The following is an 18,639-nucleotide window of genomic DNA, read 5'->3' as shown; positions in this document are numbered from 1 at the left end:
GCATCAAAGGCCCTGTTATACAGAAAATCTGGTATTGGCATTGTTAGTTAAAAATCACAGGCATGGCTCTGGCTGGTGGTAGTTGGCCGGTGACATGGTCGTGCACTGATTGGTTGTTGGGTTGTGTGATGTTATGAGGCGACATGACGCGGCTGAATTGGCAGGTGCTGCCAACTCTCGCTTTTGCCTTTAAAGGTCCACGGAAACGGCCCCCAAGAAGACACTAATAAACGCGTTCAATGTGTAGAACGAATTATTTTGAGCATTAAACCAAAGTATAACTCCTTAGAACAAAGCCAGTGATTTATTATTTTTAAAAACAGCGTTTTTTGAAATTCGCGGGCACAGAGGATGTCGTTTGGCGGTGTCGCATGGAACTATTTCCCAGGACCGTGACGTCACGGGCATGTTGACTGGCAAGCAAGCCAGAAGCTGCCATTCGCTGCGGCCACTGCAGCCATGACGTCACGGACACACTTCCGGTAGCTGCGAAAGTCGTCTGCTCGTGCGCTGCTCGAACTCTGTGCGGGCTGTTACAGCTCGCCGCCCTTATCGGTTAGGTGGCCATTGCCCATTAAGTGCAACCGAAGCGACGCAGGGATCGGCAGAACGAAGCTTCATTTACAAATATCTTATTTATATAACGTGGTTTCAGGAGTATCGGAGTGTCGTCCGACGAGGCGTCAACAGCACGGTCAAGCACCGCACGATGGCAGCACCTCCTTGACCGCCGTAAACGTCGCCGCTGTGGCCCCTCCTCCCGCATACCGTTCGCGACCGACACGGCGGATCGTTAGCACCGATGTCCGAAATAAAGCGTGCTAAAATTTGTTGGCGTCTGGAATATTGAGCCGAATATCAAGTATGAAGCCCTCGTGAGGATCGCTGACCAGCAGCAAATTGCTGGTAAGAACGATAGCCGTGATACAAGCTAGTTTCTGCTCAAGCCAGCTGCCGCTGGTGCATTTCGGCTGATCCGATCTGCTCGTACTAGCTCTGCAATTAATGCGTCGGCAGAGTTAATCCTATAATTATTTTACTATGGCAGGATAGGAATCACTATAAGGCAGTTTCATAAGTAGACGATTTACGACAGCGTTGATCATGTTCCAAAGCGTCGACCGCCGCGGCTTCGAAGCGAAACAATAGGCCTAGCGACGACTAGGGACGGTCACGCACGGCGCCGGCGTTCGCCGCGCTCGCACGTTCCACCCCCGCGGTAATTGTGTAACGTACCTCAGCCTGCTCGCGGCATCCCGTGCTGCAGGCGTTGCAAACTCGTGTACTTTCATAGCTAAGGCCGCGTATTTTTTGGCGTTCTGCTCAGCAACAAGCCGTTCAAACGATACTGTAGGCACGACAAGGCTTCAGTACGCAGTCGCTGCGCTGTCGGCCGTAATCGAAGACCTCGGGCGGCACCATATTCTATACATCGATCTTTAAACGTGATACAGTGGGCAAATGAATAACTTTGTGAAGCAGACCCGCTCGTACGTTTCGCGCACTCGGGCGCCGACGAGTAGATTCCGTCAACAGACGCCGTCATAACCTCAGTTAACGACGCAAACCGAGGTCGTCAAGCTCGGTTTGCGGTAACCGCGGTTAGTGGTGCAACCATGGTTTGGTCCGCCGTGTAACATAGGATAACCACGGGTTCGCGGTTACACTAACCGTCGCTGCGCGAACTGGCGAACTCCTCAGGCGTGTGCAAGCGAGGACGGGTTGGAGCGAGTACGCCAGCGAGCGAGCGCGCGGCAACCGGAAGTTCGTCGAAGTGACGTATGTCTGGGCGGAGCTTTGAACTTGCTTGTATTCTTTGTTTTTTTATGGCTCCCTTCGGCGTACGAGTTGAGGGGGAAAATTGGAAGGGTCATTTTTAATCGCCGATATCTCTGGTGTTGCAGAAGCTAGATCGAAAATTTTTGCGGGAGAATGATGGGTGGTTCAATAACTATCAGTGTTATGGCGTTGTTTACCCTTCTTGGTGACCCCTTTCTGGGGACCTTTAAGGTCGGAGGAACTAGCTTTCCAAGTTCCTTTGATCCCAAGTTAGGCACGCACACCCCTTAGACCACACCGGCATGCTCGTATGGCCTATTTAAAATGGGGACTATGTCTACTTCGGGTGATCTGTCAAATGATGGCATACCTTCCAACCCTTCCGGTTTGCACAGTAGACTTTCGATGACACGATCATTGCTTTAAATCTTCCGACAAGTGGTTTCTGCCTGCTTAAGAAGGCTGTGTCGGTTTGGGCTCGTGGCGACATCCTTGTAGGCAGCAGTTTCGGCGGCAGCTAGCAGCGGTGCGCAGCTAAAGGGCGGCCTCTTAGCACACTTGGTGGGGAAGGGTTATTTCTGCAGCTTTGCCCAGACATGATGCCATCTGATTCTCCTATATTGCGCTCAGCCGCGTGTCTCATGTTACTGAGCTGCGCTATGCTCGTCGATGGCATGATAGCTCTCTTCGTTTGGAACCATCACGACCAACAACAGTTGCGGGCAGAATCGCGTATGAAGGGGCTAATAATGGTTTCACATTAAACTAAAACGGTGTGCCGATGACACCGAAAGAAAACGGCAATGGTGCCTCGCTGATCAGTTTGCGTTGACCAGCTGCGGAGGTGTAGCGAGATCACTCGGTGATGGCGTGCAGAGGTCTCTAGGACTCACCTTTCATGCATGCTGTTGCTGCTTGTGTTTTGATTAGCACTCATTGGACACTTCGTCCTGAACGTGCCGCCTCCCACCCCATCTTAGCGCAAATAAAAAATCTTCCTATTTTTGATCTCGCCAAGTTGGCAGATATGCATGGGATATTTTGCGACTCTGTGCTAATGAGTGTGCATGGGACAATAGGTGCACAAATAAGACTACTGATTAGGCAAGTAGCAGATTGAATGGACTCGAACAAATAAGAGGAGCTGGCAAATGGGAGCCATTAATCATTAATGCTGTCGCGTCATACCTTCAAAGGCCAAGCTGGAGCCCCCCCCCGCTTTTTTTTTGTCAGACGAGAGTTGAGATTTGGGGTCACATGAGGCATACATAAGCAGTGATGTAATAGCTGCGTGTTCATTTGCATGATAGCCACCGATCGACTGCTGAAACTGGTGGCTTGCTAGTAGAAATTGAATTATGTGTTATTTGGCAGAAAGTTCTCAATTCCATGCTTATTTTGTAGTGTCATGAATCATTGAAACAAGAAAGAATGATAGCTCAAAATTTGGTGTCAACACTTGCTTAAATTAAAATTAATAACATGAACGCCTATGCAATAAAACAACCTGTATAATTAAGGCTTTCTAATGTCCCAGCTGAACCTCTTTCATATCTATGGCGCTACAAAATGAAGGAATGTCGGCAGCTGTTACTGCTTTACAATGAACTCGCATAATGTGGCTGTGATTGCCGCCCACTGAGCTGTGCTGCATATAGGAGCTTGCTTGGGGAATTCAATTTTAAATTTAAGGTAAAGGTCAATGGCTCCAACCAAGTTTTTGGTTCGTTGGTTGGTTGGAGTCATTGACCTTTGCCTTAAAACTAAAATCTTGACGAATGACACTAGCACTACATGAAGCCAGAAAAAGTAAAACTAGGCAAAGCAATCTTCATGCTCACTGTGAACAGCAAGTGCGAACATGCCGATGGAGCCGGTGGATTTAACCGGCCATTTTGCATCAATCCAGTCCGAAGGTGACAAAACGACACTTTAATGAGCACTTGCCGGCATTTCCCTTCCCTCTGCTTTTTTTTTTGCTCTACTTTTGTGTTGCTCTTGGATTTCATCATGGAGCATGCCATGAACCTGGATATGATAAGGATCACCTACAGATGCACATTCTGTTGGAAGAAGTGCCCAGCTAGAAGAAAATTAACAAATTGTTTCATAAAATAGTTCTTCAGTTGATAGTAAATAAAGGTTTTCTTTGTAAGACATGCTTATCGTGCTCTATTTCATGTGATACAGTGTTCTGTGCAGGACTTTTACAATGAAGTGACCTGTATTATGAATGATTTTCGAGGTCGAAACCACTTCATTACAAAGGCACTTGATTGCATTAGCATTGCATTTACCCAAATGCATGACTACAGACATTTTCAGTTCTCGCTGCTTTTAGTAACATCACATATAAATAAGTTTATCTCTGCACTTTCATAAAGTTTTCAGCAAGATTTCAATAAAGTGACATCCTGGCGCGGTTGCTCCGTGGTTAAAACACTTGACTGCTGAATCAGAGGACCCAAAATTGGATCCTGGCCGCTGAAGCCGTTTTTCGGTGGTGGCAATAAGCAAGGCACCCGTGTGCTGTGCGATTTCAGTGTAGTACGGAAAAGAACCCTAGGTGGCTGAAATTTCCAGACCCCTCAACTGTGGCGTCTCTCACAGCCAGAGTCGACATTAAACCCCATAATTGAGACTAACCAATAAAGTGATACTCATCCTGCTTGTGAATCTTACTATGAATGCTATGCATCTTTAAAAACGGTGGAACCATTCAGTCCAGGCTTGAGCAGCTACTTGCAGTGTTTGTCGATCTAAAACTGCCCTTTCAATCTGCGTAGCTGGGACATGCTATTTGAAAGGGTGATTGTAGTGAGCCTTCACTTGGCACTCTCTCATGCCTGTATACTTTGTAACTGCGTGTGCAGATTAGAGCGTACCATAGTAGGATGCAACTTAACAGCAGTTGCTAACTATGCTGCGACTGCTGGCACATGTGTGAGCCATGATGATGGTGTTTTGTACAGTAGCGTATATCATACAACACATGGCACCCAAGGTGTTCTTTTTTTTTCTTTTTAAGAAAATTTTGGTGCCGGCTTGGCCCAAATTGCTCAAATTTCATAATGTGGCAGCATGGGGCAAGGCAAGCTTTGTGACTCAGTTTAGCATAGCACTCGCATCACTGCAGTCGACTTTCTAACATGTTGTGCAGGGCATTCATGATTCTTAGAAAAAGTGGCTTCAGTCCAGCTGGCATCTCCATTTATGGGAGCCTGTACGGAGTCTGCACCTTTCTACCATTTGTTGAGCATTCAGATTTAAGCATTACTATGGTCTTGGTACATCTGCCAGTCTCATGTTCACTAATTTCAAATGGCTTGGAACAATATGAATTGCATTTCTTCTTTTACTGTAGTGCAGACCCCTTTTTGTTATGTTGTGCACTTGATGCATATCATTCCTTAATGACTTTGGCCATTTCCTTGAATAAATTCATGCCAATCCGTGCATTTGCTATTTTTAGTAATTACTATACTTGTGCACGGCTGGTCTCGAGGGAGAGCGGACGCTCTTCCCTGTGGTCTTCTCAATCGCCGCAAAAGCAATGGGAGCGGTTCTCTTTTAATTACACTCTCCGCCGCTGTAAGTTGTGCCACCAGCTCACCGTTCGCTTTGCACCTGTTGCAGCAGCAGCGGGCGGTTTTTCCCTGGTTTCACGCTGTCATCCACTGGTTTCGTAGAATGTGCAACACTGTAGTTGCTTTAGCTGCACGTCTCCAGTGTATTCCACATGTGAATGAAGTCCTTATAACGAAATCTGCCAGTTAACATCATCAAAAAGACGAATCATTCTTTTTCAAAAATATGATGTGCATATATGATGGATGCTGCTCTCTTAAATGCAGAAGATGGTGTATTGATCCATTCTTTTCAAATATTCTTTCTGGGCTGACAAGTACTATAAGTAAGCTTGTTAATGTAAGGTTAGCTTGGTGGCATGTCTATGTGGTTTAAAGCTGCAAAAAAACTCTGGCTATGAGAGGCGCCGCAGTGGAGGTCCTGGAAATTTCAATCACTTGGTGTTCTTTAATTTGCACTGTGTTGTGTAGAAGATGGATGCCTTGACGATATTGCTTCCATTGAGATGTGGCCACCGCTGCTGGGATCGAACCCGAGAGAAATTAAAACCGAAACTTTTCAAGCTCGCACTCCTAGATATCGCCCTGTAAAAACATCTAGGACTACGGCCACGAAATTTCAGTTTTATTGACACAGTCGTAACTTGATATTCTCTAATATGCATGCTGGCAATTGCTGTCAAAATTGACCTAATTTTCGTGGATACCACATTTTTTGCGAGTTGCGCATAGCTCATTAAAAAATAGCTGTTTCGAATAACCTGTAGAAATAGCAAATAATAATTTAGAAAATAAAGTGCCTCTGAGATGCGTCTTCTGTTTAGAACTTGAAATGCGGTTTCTCCCGTGGCGGGTGTGTTTATTTAGATATTTTATGTTCAATAAATCACTTATGCCCATATGGAAATGCTATTGGCGCATTAAAAGCTCTCCAGGGCGGTCAGGTGCTCAGTGAGGAGACTCGCCCCGCAGGCGAGCTGCTTTCGAAGCACTGTGTAATTAATTATAATTGCAACAACGCTAGAAGCAATCCCCTCCCCAAAACGCGCACATATGTGCACACATGCCGTCCTACCACAGATATCATACTTAAGTGAAATAATGGACAGAGCTATAAAGGAATGTTCAGTTTCTTAAAGGGGAATATAATTTTCTCCTTCCTTAAATAAGGGTCAGCTTTAAAGGAGAATGATCTTCTCTTGACCGCCGCTCTCCTTACTTCTGCAGAACAAATATTCATGCCCGATGTCACGATCAAAAGTTGTGTCAGTCGCGAGACTACATACTCTTTCAGCCGATTGATATTGTTCTGAATGTAACATATTCAGAACTTAGTGAAAAGTTCACTGCATTGCGCAGCCGCAATTTCAACTCTGAACAAATTTTTGCTCTTTAACCTCAATCTGTGAAGCGCCAGGAATGATTGTTGATGCCGCTTTTTAGCTAGCTAAATAAAACGGCATCAATTGAGATTCCAGGATATTATTTGAACTTCAGAAGCCAAGTAAACGCTTTGAGGATGTAATTTAACACACTGCACATGACATATAAATTTTGTGTTTGCACAAAATTTAGAGGCAGAAAGCTGTGATGACAGTAGATCAGGAGGTTCATGCGACCATGCAGTCGCACTGAGAGGAGCGCCTGTGCACAGGATTTATCTGCATTTTATATCTCATAGATCACAAATCTCACAACGCTGGCTGCGCAGTGTTTGTATGAACTATAAAGATTGAAATGTAAGGACCTGCAGGTTGCAAGTGATGCGGGTGGGGCATGGAGTGGGGGTGCGTGCTTTCCTTGCTCATGAACTGCGCTAGCTGAAGCGGAGCGGTGAGGTAGTGGAGACCCTACCGAGATGTGGAAGCTGACCCGATTGGGGAGGCCGTAAGAAGCACGCTTTCCCTCGAGACAAGCCATGACTTGTGTTGCTACGTGGGTAACTGGCTTGGTCTAAATAGAGAGGGCAGTGTATGCACATTTTTTATCTTGATGAAAGCTTGAATAAATTTAATTTGAAAGTTAGCATTCATAGCAAAATTCTCCTACTTTGTCCTCCGTTTTTTACTGCGGTGTTTTCTTGAAGTGAAAGGGAGTGACAGCAGAATAGTGCCTCCATTGCCAGATCAGCTTTCAGTTAATGTGTTGCTTTTGTTGCCTTACACAAAAAGATGCTGTATATAAAATTTCCTAGGAGTGATTGAGGTTTTATAAAGTTCAGGTTTACGTGCCAGCCATATTGGTTTGTACACTATATATTACAGCCAATGCCAATGCTGCAGGTAAGTTGGCATAGCCCTACCACAGTTCTACTGCAAGAATGAATACACAGAATGGCATGCAATATTCTTGCCATGGCAGCTATGCTGGATGCATTGAAAGCGTATCATATGTGAATGAAGAATTACAAGACTAAAAAAAAAAAATTTAGAACAGGCAAGTCTTCTTTGTGCTGTGTATTCCTCCATTCACAATACAGTAATTAGCATAGAGCAACTAGCTTTAAGCAATATTCTAGGGATCCTACAGATGGCACCTAATCGTAATTGTGTCGCTAGGCCCACTGCTGGAGTCTACACAAGGAGTAACACTGACTAGTGTTGTGCCTGGCCAAAGCCGCCCAGAAATTCAGCCGGACGCCAAACTTCTTCGGCGAACGTCTCCTTCACAAACTCTGGATACTTCTCTGCAAAGCACCAGTGCACTGGAGGCGAGCCGTACCAAAGGGACAGAAGCGACGTGTTTCAACATGCGCTGAACGTCCAGACAGCACGGCGCGCCGTGGCCCTGACGGTGAACCCCTTCTCGCCCCGCGGCATATTTGAAGCGAGAGCGCAGCAAGCTCTCCCATTGGCCCTGCGAAAGTGCTGCCGTCGGATTGGACCATTTTGAGCGTCAACGGTTCTCGGCAACGGAGTCTCAAGTGCTTCCGTTCGAGACTCCGAGTGCGAGTTCGTCACGAGCGTCCATGGGGAGCAGTTCGCCCCCTGACAGTGCGGACGCGGCGGAATCTCCCCGGCCGTCGCTGCGCGAGAACAGTCGCGTATGGCTATGTTAGCTTTCGGCCCCAGAGCCGATCTTGTTGTGTAAATACCTGTAAATAGTTCTTCATCTCACCAACGCCGACTCGGATTCATCGCTACCGCCCAGGGAGCTGACAGCCCTCGTTCACGAAACGGGTGACGAGCGCTGCGTTATCAACTCCTTGGCACAACCCTGTTGACGGTGGGCTACTGTGTGATAACCCCACCGGCACAACATTGGTGGCAGTTGCAGGATCCTTGGCACAACCCTGTTGACGGTGGGCTACTGTGTGATAACCCCACCGGCACAACATTGGTGGCAGTTGCAGGATCCACTGGCACAACCCTGTTGACGGTGGGCTACTGTGTGATAACCCCACCGGCACAACATTGGATGGCAGCTGCGGGATTGACCGGCGTCAGGCACCTCGGCGCGGTGAGTACCTGAAGTTTCCCTCAAACGCCAGACTTCTCTAACACACAGGGTAGCTTAGAGAAAGGCTGAGCGTAGCATTGTGTTAACCTTGCGTGTTTCAAGCCTACAGGAAGTGTTTTGAAAACCAAGGGATGCTGAGAGGGGAATCAGTGTGAGAAAGGCTTGCGCATCTCTTGCTAGGAGCGAGATAGCGAACGTATAGTACACTATTCTAAAAAGGCAAACAACAAGAGGCCGGTAAAAGATGTTGAGTTACAAGGTCAAAGAACTTCTCCAAATTTGTGATGAGTTGGGCATCGATTTAGGCTCAACAAAAAGGAAAAAGGAAATTCTTGAGATCATGCAGGCAGATGACGTGACGGTTGAGGAAGCCGCAGAGGCCTGGGATGACATTCAAGAGAGAAAAGGGAAGGAGGAAGCCAAAAGGCTAGAACTCCAAAAGCGCGAGGAGCGTGAAAAGCTAGAACGCCAAAAGCGCGATGAACGTCGCGAGAAAGAGGAGAAGAAAGAACGTCACGAGAAAGAGATGCGTGAACGTAGGGAACGTTTCGAGAAAGAGATGCGTGAACGCAGGGAACGTCACGAGAAAGAGATGCGTGAACGTAGGGAACGTCACGAGAAAGAGGACGCCCGCGTATGGCAACTGATGCAGCTGGAGGTTTCAACACATAGAATGAGCGTGGAAAAGATTAAAGCTTTTAATGTCATTCATTGTAACGGTTCAATACCGCGAGACTGTCCACCACCGTTCCTCATCGCCGAGGATATGGCAGTGTATTTGGAAGATTTCGAGCGTGTCTGCAAAAGTAAGCGCTTCGAGCGAGATACTTGGGCACAAACATTGGTAGCTCTTCTCTCCGCTGAGGCGTCGAAAGAAATCAAGCGCGTGATAGACGTTGACTTGAAAAGCTACGATTACCTGAAAGAGTCTTTACTGAAAAGACATCGGCTGTCACCAATGGAACTTAGGGACAGGTATCAGCGGGAGAAAAACTGTACCAAGTCGTACTTTGATTTGGCGTATCAATTGAAAGCCGATGTAACCGAATGGCTAGACAGTCAGGAAGTCTCGGAGCAAATTGTGCTTGCACCTGAGAATGAGATACAACTTGGGGAAGCGGCCGAGCAAAGCGACCGCAGCAGCGAGCTGATCGAGTCTCGAACAGAAGTGTCTAGGGTTACCTTTGTCGAGCCACTGGCAGCTGAGAAGATTGGAGCCGACTCCATCGGCGAGAAATCCGCAGTGAAACCGTCCTGCACGCCGCCTCACGTAGCTGTAAGCAATCCGATTCCACCAATCGAGAGTGGGGAATTGGCAGTAAATCAACCGCCTGACAACCCAGAAGCAGCAGTTGTACAGCGTGGCGGAGATGTAGTCAGGCCAGGAGACGACAAATGGGTGATTTCCGAAATCAGCGTTGTCGTAGATCATCACTCGCGGAAAAACGAAGTGGCGCTCATGGAAATTGCGCAGCCCACGAGTGGTGAACAGCGAAGGCAAACCCATGACGCGGACGCTGTCGAGAATCACACCTGTGAAGTCGACAGCGAGCGACTAGATAGGAGCCATGAATCTTCCTGTCCTGACGCGCCCAATCGCATTGGCGAAAACAACAACCCTAGTGCGAACATGGACTTCACGCGATCCGAAACGGCCCAGCTATCAGACGACCTTGATCGTGCGCCGGTTAGCGCTGAGCGATGCTGCACACCGGCGGATCAGTGTAACTTGAGTGGCGAGCCTGCAGAGGATATGCCTAGCCCGGGGGCTGGCGTGAGCGAGCCTTGTCCTTGTTCGGACGCGACTGGCAGTGAGTCATGCGCTGCTGGCCGCGATGCAGGCGCGGCGCCGAACTCCGACGATGTCGGCGCCATACTAGCTCCGGTTACCGGCAGCTTGAAAGAGTTGGCACAAAAAGAAAGTAAGCAAAAACTCAAGTGCCGCCACCGAAAAGAGCGGAAAGGCAGGTGCATAAAAGAATGCTCTCATCGAAAGGTGAGAAAACGCAAACGATCGCGAAAGGAAAAGTGGCGATCCCAGAGGCGCAAATGCACCCGTGCTGAGAAAATGCGCGATTGGTGCGCAAAGCGTAAGGAACGAGACAGATCGTTCAATAAAGCGAGTAACTTGTGCTCGTCTGTTCTTTCACGCACAAAGTGGAAAGAAAGGTCTCGTAGAGAAATGGACAGCCGAATCTGTAGCGGAGGGAGGAGAGCCAAACCGCCCGAATACTGCTACGCATTCTGCCGCTTGCGGAAGAGAGCAGCACAATGCGAACTCAGATGCTTTGAGTCATGCATTCATAACATAGCTACCTTCGACGAGCGTTTCGTCGCTAACGGTTATGTTCTAGGCAGATCGGGGCAAAATTGAATGACCTCCTTACTTCCTCAGCTGTGCTTTACGGTCCAAGTGATTTCCAGGAGACTCTTTTCTATTACTGATTATTAATCTTCTTTGCTGTTTAATGTATCCATAATGTGCAAAATTGTTTGAACCTTGTGCACTGCATCCTATACACTTGTCTCTTGTTGTAGTGAGAACAAAAAGGGGACAACAATTTTGCTAATTGAATTTGAAATTTTGCCTCTGTCTGGTGTTTGACGGGTGACCGAGGGTACTTGCTTGTGTTGGGTGTTGCCTGTTGTCGGTCGGTTTCGCAAGCCGCAGAAAAGTCTACCGTTACCAGTGGCGAGTGGCAAGGGCATCGGAGCGACCCGAGCGAAGTTGATCGGCGTGCCCCGGCAACAAGGCTGTCGGCAGAGATCCTGACCTGGCGAGTGGAACCCGAGACACGTGAGGCTACCTGGCGCCCGGACACTGCACGTGAGCTTGGAGGAACCTGGCGAACGAGCGCGCCCGGATTCCGAGCCACATGCGAGCGGCTCGTCTTCCCGGCGCATTGTCTGATGGCGGGGGTGCTGTTGTGCCTGGCCAAAGCCGCCCAGAAATTCAGCCGGACGCCAAACTTCTTCGGCGAACGCCTCCTTCACAAACTCTGGATACTTCTCTGCAAAGCACCAGTGCACTGGAGGCGAGCCGTATCAAAGGGACAGAAGCGACGTGTTTCAACATGCGCTGAACGTCCAGACAGCACGGCGCGCCGTGGCCCTGACGGTGAACCCCTTCTCGCCCCGCGGCATATTTGAAGCGAGAGCGCAGCAATCTCTCCCATTGGCCCTGCGAAAGTGCTGCCGTCGGATTGGACCATTTTGAGCGTCAACGGTTCTCGGCAACGGAGTCTCAAGTGCTTCCGTTCGAGACTCCGAGTGTGAGTTCGTCACGAGCGTCCATGGGGAGCAGTTCGCCCCCTGACAGTGCGGACGCGGCGGAATCTCCCCGGCCGTCGCTGCGCGAGAACAGTCGCGTATGGCTATGTTAGCTTTCGGCCCCAGAGCCGATCTTGTTGTGTAAATACCTGTAAATAGTGTATAAAGCCTTTTCTTCATCTCACCAACGCCGACTCGGATTCATCGCTACCGCCCAGGGAGCTGACAGCCCTCGTTCACGAAACGGGTGACGAGCGCTGCGTTATCAACTCCTTGGCACAACCCTGTTGACGGTGGGCTACTGTGTGATAACCCCACCGGCACAACATTGGTGGCAGTTGCAGGATCCTTGGCACAACCCTGTTGACGGTGGGCTACTGTGTGATAACCCCACCGGCACAACATTGGTGGCAGTTGCAGGATCCACTGGCACAACCCTGTTGACGGTGGGCTACTGTGTGACAACCCCACCGGCACAACACTAGGTTTTGCCACTGGTTGCCGATGCAGAGATAGGCCAAAGATAAGAAAACTCATTTATTAATACAATAGCTTACAGTCCATATGAACGGGAAAACGTGGTGTTGGCAGGAAATTTCTTGCTTGGTGGAGAGGTCAGGTCATGTATATGACCAAGCGCTGATTGGTTGGCGAGGAGTGTGATTTCACAAGACTGTGCATCTTATCTCCCCAGATTGGGTGCAATCTGCATTAATTCACAAAAGTTCCATGCCGGTTCTAAAAGTTATGTATTTGACTCTGCCCTTTTTTATGCATTGTGCAAAGTGGTGCAGGCAAACTGTCAGTGGGTACTTCGAAGAGATAACAGCAGAATCCAAGGCAGTTTGTGTGCATTAAGGCTGTTGCTGTTCCCATCCAAAATGTGTCACCAGTTACCTGTCAATTCAAAAATTAACTTTTAAACTCCACAACTTGGGCTTTCTGTTGGCAGACAGTGGTGGAAGAGTGATTGTCAGACATTTTACTTGCAGGCATGGGCAGACTAACGGGCGAAGGTATAGGCTGACTAGCATTCTTAAAACCAATCACTACTCTAAGTGGAGATACCACTGATGCTGATGCGGAGGACACCTTGTCAAAAAGAAATGGGTCTCCGCATGTTGTATCACACACAAAAAAAAATAATGATAAAGCCCCTCCCGTCTGCTAAACATCCACACTGACTGGCTACATATGACCGCCATAGTCATCTAGCACATGGAAAGTGTGGCAGGAAACTTTTACTGAAAAAAGCATGACTACCGAGTAGTCTGCAATGGAACAAGTCGAGCAGATATTTACACGAGAAGGAGACTTGCGGGGAGGCTGGTGCAGGTGGCACAAAAACTGCACTGACAAATTGTACTTGAGTATGCTCTCAACTGGTGTAGAAAGCACAACCTAATGGAGCCCTCTGGCCAAATTTACAGGTGTGCTGGTCGAGTCGTATGGCCAAGAACAGTGGCTGGTTCATAGTCACCTTCAGTGCTGTCCATGTCTACTGTAGCAGAAAAACAACTCAAAGTCCCTGTCCAGAACCTATTATAAGTGGTAAAAATTTTTGAAAGTACAGCAATGAGCATGTCAAGCTGAAATGACAGAAACCTACAGCAAGCAACGTTGCTCGAATGCTGGCGCATTCTATTCTTAAGGTGACTTAAGAATTCCCATAATTTTTCGTCATGGCAGAAAATGAAGAGCTTTTATGTAGGACAGAGTACATGCTTTGTATGCTATGCGTTGACTACGGAAGTCCTCCATTCCTTGTGGGGAACATTTCAAGATTTCAGATTATATGCACGAAGCCTTGCCCCTTCACACGCTGACAGCTTGTGCCCTTTCAGGCCACATGTAAATCAACTGCTCCGGGTCACTGGCGTCACACATTCCTTGGCTTCATTCTTGTCCAGCTGGTGACAGGTGAAGGCCTCAGTAGCTCTCCTTTGCTCAGAAGCCTAAATTTGTGGAACTGGCTCTAGGACTTTTTTTGAGAAGTTCTAATAGTTGACCTATGCCAATTTTTGGTGTGGCAGTTTGCTAGCCTGCAGATGAGAATATGAAAAATGCAGATGTTCAACAGGCTACCTTCATATAGTGCATGTGATGCAGCAGGTGCTAACATTTACCATTTTATGCGATAGCTTTAAAGGCCTCGTTACCCAGAAAATCCTGCGGTAGCATTGTGAACAAAAAATTGCGGTCATGGTGCTAGCAGGTTGTACTAGCTGGCAGCTGACATGGCCGAGCACCGATATTTCTATGGTTAGTGCAACTTAACAAGGTCACTTATCAGAGAGGTGGGAGGAGCTGCCAACTCTGGTTGCTCATTTGGGGTGGGAAGGTGGAGTAAGAATCAACCTTCCACTGTTGGATGCCAAGTCAGGCACGCTTATACGGCTTGGTTAAAGCGGGGGTTTACATGTTGAATGGTTGCTTACATCCGGTAGATGGATGAGGTGATAGTTTAGTACTTGCTAATAAGAATGTGATATATTAGAGGCACAGACCAAGAGACTGGTAAATAAGCGAGGACTACATGTATGCAAATTAACTGTAAGGGGAGCTGCAGACGCTATATAGTCATATGCTTAAAGAAAGAGCTTAAGTGTCCCCAGAATTTGCTATCTTCTACACAGTATCAGAGATAAATTTGTTCTAGAAAAATGCGCCATGAGACAATTACATATAAATTTTGCTTTTAGTTGGAAATGAATGTGTGGCTCTTTCTGGCTATGATGATGTTTCGCCAGCAGCAGAAAAAAAAACAAAACAAAAAAATTGCAAGGGTTCAACGCTGCTGAACCAAATATTCAGCGAAAACATTAGCTGCGGTTGACCGAGCGTTCTTCTTCTTCTCTTTTCCTTCTTCCTCAGCCCACATATAAAGCCCCGCTTTAACCAAGGCGTATGAACGTGCCTTAGTGGCCTATAGGGGTAACGTGAATGCCAGGGTCCTAGCAGGCTGATTCTGACATAACCGTCCCATGTGAAACGAGAGACCCAAGTTGGCAGCGCCTGCCGACCGCTTGAGTTGGTAGCCCAGCTCTCACCCTAGTGTCACGTGGGTAAGACGTGGTTACCGGCCGCGCTACGTTGAAGGCTCGAAACCTAGAGTAGTGTTGCTTTCGCAATAAAACTCGTAAATTAGGTTTGAAAATTTCCTTGACACTCAATTCAAGATTATGCCACCAAACTGATGACTCCACAATCACCATATGAAAGTGAAGGGTGATGTAGCCTAGCCTCAAAGGCGTGCAAATAACTTTTTCTTCTTGTGGCCCACCTAGGCCACTGCTCTGCTAATAAAGGGCCGCAAATGGGCTTTATAGCATGATACAGATTTAAATTTGAAAGTGGGACAGTATGAGGCCCTTTCCACAGTCATTTCATCTCCCCCCCCCCCCCCAAAAAAAAAAAAAAGTTGTCCACTATTGTGAGGAACTCTGCACGTGAGGCAGATGCTCGAGCCACTAGGTCATCACTGTGCACCTCAGTTTGCTTACAGGAATGGCCAGCAATGGTGACAACTGTATTTCATATGTAGACATTTTTATAGCTTATAAAACCCTTGTCTAGGAGAATATGCACCCATCAATGTAGGGCTCTGAAACAAAGAACTGCTTATTTATGCTGTTGATTAAACTACTAGACAGTGCTGAGGATCAGAATTCTGAGTGGTCCATAAAAAGACCATTGTGTTGTATAGTCCAGAATGAGATCTCATTACTTCAGGACCTTGATCACACCATGCATCAAATTGTGTATTCTGCAGAACAGCGGGCGTTCTCGTTACAGTTGCCATTTTTGTTGGCAAGTAAGTGATGATCTCATCAATACTAATTCCATTATTGAAGTCGTACCTAAGTTTGAAACTGCCACAGTCGAAAAGACAAAAATGCAGACTGCTATTAGGTGTGCAGCATCCCATGAAATATTCCAAGTTTCCTAAAGTATCCTATTTCACCTAGCTGGGTATGTGGGTTGGGCAACTACAGCTAATACATCTTTAGTAGGAGGTAGTAGGTTGAGTGTGGTTGTGCATCGAGCGACGCCTATGCCAAGAACAAGGAACGTTGGGACAAAGTGTTAAAAAGTGCTTCACTACATGATCAGCTTCGGGCTGTCCAGGAGGCCCGCGCGGCGGCGGAGAGCTTCGGGCTCTCTGTGCCGACGTGGGAGCTGCCCTCTACACCTGGTGCCTAGCCGAGTGTCCTCCAGGACCCCTACTGTGGGAAATAAAGTTTAACCAAACCAAACCAATCTTTAGTAGGCAACATTAAGGATGGATACAGTGAGTTTAATTATGATGACAAGCCACAGCCAATACCTACCATGTTAGTGACTTTTGTTTCAAAACTTGTGCTTATATATTAAATATGTGGCAGCCGTTTACTACGCTACATACCAGGCTTTGCACGCTGTATCAAGCATACTGAACCTGTGCTTTTTCGATCCTGTAAGTACAGTTTTCATATGGACAGAACCAATGCAACCATAATAGAGTTGAACGTTGAGCTAGTTGGTCACGCATCTCTTGGAAGAAGGCAGCAGAGCAGGTAACAACACAAAACATAAGAAGCGCAAACAAACACAAGGACAATGCTGCACTGACAACTACATTGACTAGAACCCGCATATCTTCTCCCTTCACTTCAACGGCACCAAACAGAGCTAAAGGGATGTGTGTGCGGGTTAACAACCAGGACTTCAACTCTGGATGCAAAACTTCGCACCGGACTAGGTACTCCAAGTGTATTCAGGGGATTATTTATCAGATTCCCTTGCAATATGGAAAGAAATATATTGGACAGACAGGAAAATGTATCAATGACAGGATTAGAGAACACGCTATGGCAATATCGGACAAGAGAAATTTATGAAGCATATGCAATCAGTGACTCGGGAGACCAATGTGTCAGTATGCCTTCAGTGGTATTGCTAAAGAAGGAATTACAATTTCTGCGCAAATCGGCGGGACGTTAAAGTCAAGGAAGAAGTTGGCTGCAGACGTGAAGTGAAGGGAGAAGATGTGTGGGTTCTGGTCAATATAGTTGTCAGTGCAGTGTTGTCCTTGTGTTTGTGTGTGCTTCTTATGTTTTGTGTTGTTACTTGCTCTGCTGCCTTCTTCCAAGAGCAATGCAACCAGTATAATTTGAGTTGCCAAACTTCAGTGTTTCTCTGGCTCAGTAGAGGCTGCAAAGTGGCAGCCTCTAGAATTGATCTGTGAAGCTTACATTATTACAAGGGCACTTCAAAACATACCTCCACAGTTGAAATCGTCAATAGTTCAGCACGGAAACCTAGCCCTACTTTGGCATTGTGAAGTGGCATCCATGTGGGAAAGAGTGCTCTTTAAAAAATAGGCTGTGTGACATGTTGCAATAGAAACAGTATGAAGGTAATGACTACACCTTTAGATTTTTACCCCGTTGGGGTGGTGAAGTGGTTAGGGCACTCGACTACTGTGCCCAAGGATGCGGGATCACATCCCGGCCTAGGCGACCGCTTTTCAATCGAGGCGAAAAGCTAGGCGCCAGAGTGCTGTGCAATGTCGGTGAACCTTGAAGAACCCCACGCGGTCACAATTTGCGAAGTCCTCCACTACAGCGTTTCTCATAGCCTGAGCTGCTTTGGGACGTTACACCCCACAAACCTAACCAAACCAAACCTTAGATTTTCAACAAGGATTTTGGACCATCTGCAAATTGTTTTAGAAGTCAAAATAAGACAAAATCTTGTACAACTTGCACAGTAGTGAAACAAGGAAGATACTAGTGTCAATGAAACATTTGGACATGACATCACAGAAACTTGTAATGCCAAGTTTCCAATATGCAAGGATTAGGGCACATAACAATCCTCATGCCAACAATTTCTAGTAAGATTTCTTGTATCTAGTTTTTTGTGATAACTACTACTCTGCAGTGCAACATGGAGCGAAACTGAGCACGAGTGGTGATGTCATTCACTGTGTACTACATTACTTATTTTCCTGAGTACATTGCACAACTGTGTTGCCTCCAAATGTTGGAAGCCTGAGTATTTATGTTTGCATTATGTTGGTACCTAGGAGCGCTTTCGAGTAATGCGCAAGTCAGTGCGGCACCCTGCAGGTGTGCTTCTGCTGTAAACTGAACAGCATTTCTTTTTTATCTAACGACCCATACACCTACATCAGTATGATTGACCAGCAGAGCTGCACTCTGGTGGTATCTGCAGAGTTGCACTGCAGGCTATATGCCAGCACAAAAGGTATTTCCGTGCATTCCACAGATTCGTCGAAGTGCAAGGCTGTTCATGCTTATATGAATGCTCAAGATGATAAGCTTCAGGTAGCACTGCACTATCAGACAAATGCAGCACCCTTTCTTTCCTACAATTCGCTCCACACCCCCATGGTGCAGTCAAATGCAATGGAATGGATGGTAAAGTACTGCCACCAAAGTGCCCTCAGTCTCCTGCAATGAGAGAGCATGTGTCATTGCATGAACAGCAACAAACCACATCACACACTACTGCCATGGCATGCAATAATTAATGGCTG

This window comes from Amblyomma maculatum, unplaced genomic scaffold (genome assembly GCF_055883805.1).
Source record: "Amblyomma maculatum isolate TAMU_Amacu unplaced genomic scaffold, ASM5588380v1 scaffold_13, whole genome shotgun sequence".
Classification (NCBI taxonomy): Eukaryota; Metazoa; Arthropoda; class Arachnida; order Ixodida; family Ixodidae; genus Amblyomma; species Amblyomma maculatum.
This window is presented reverse-complemented; position numbering follows the sequence as displayed.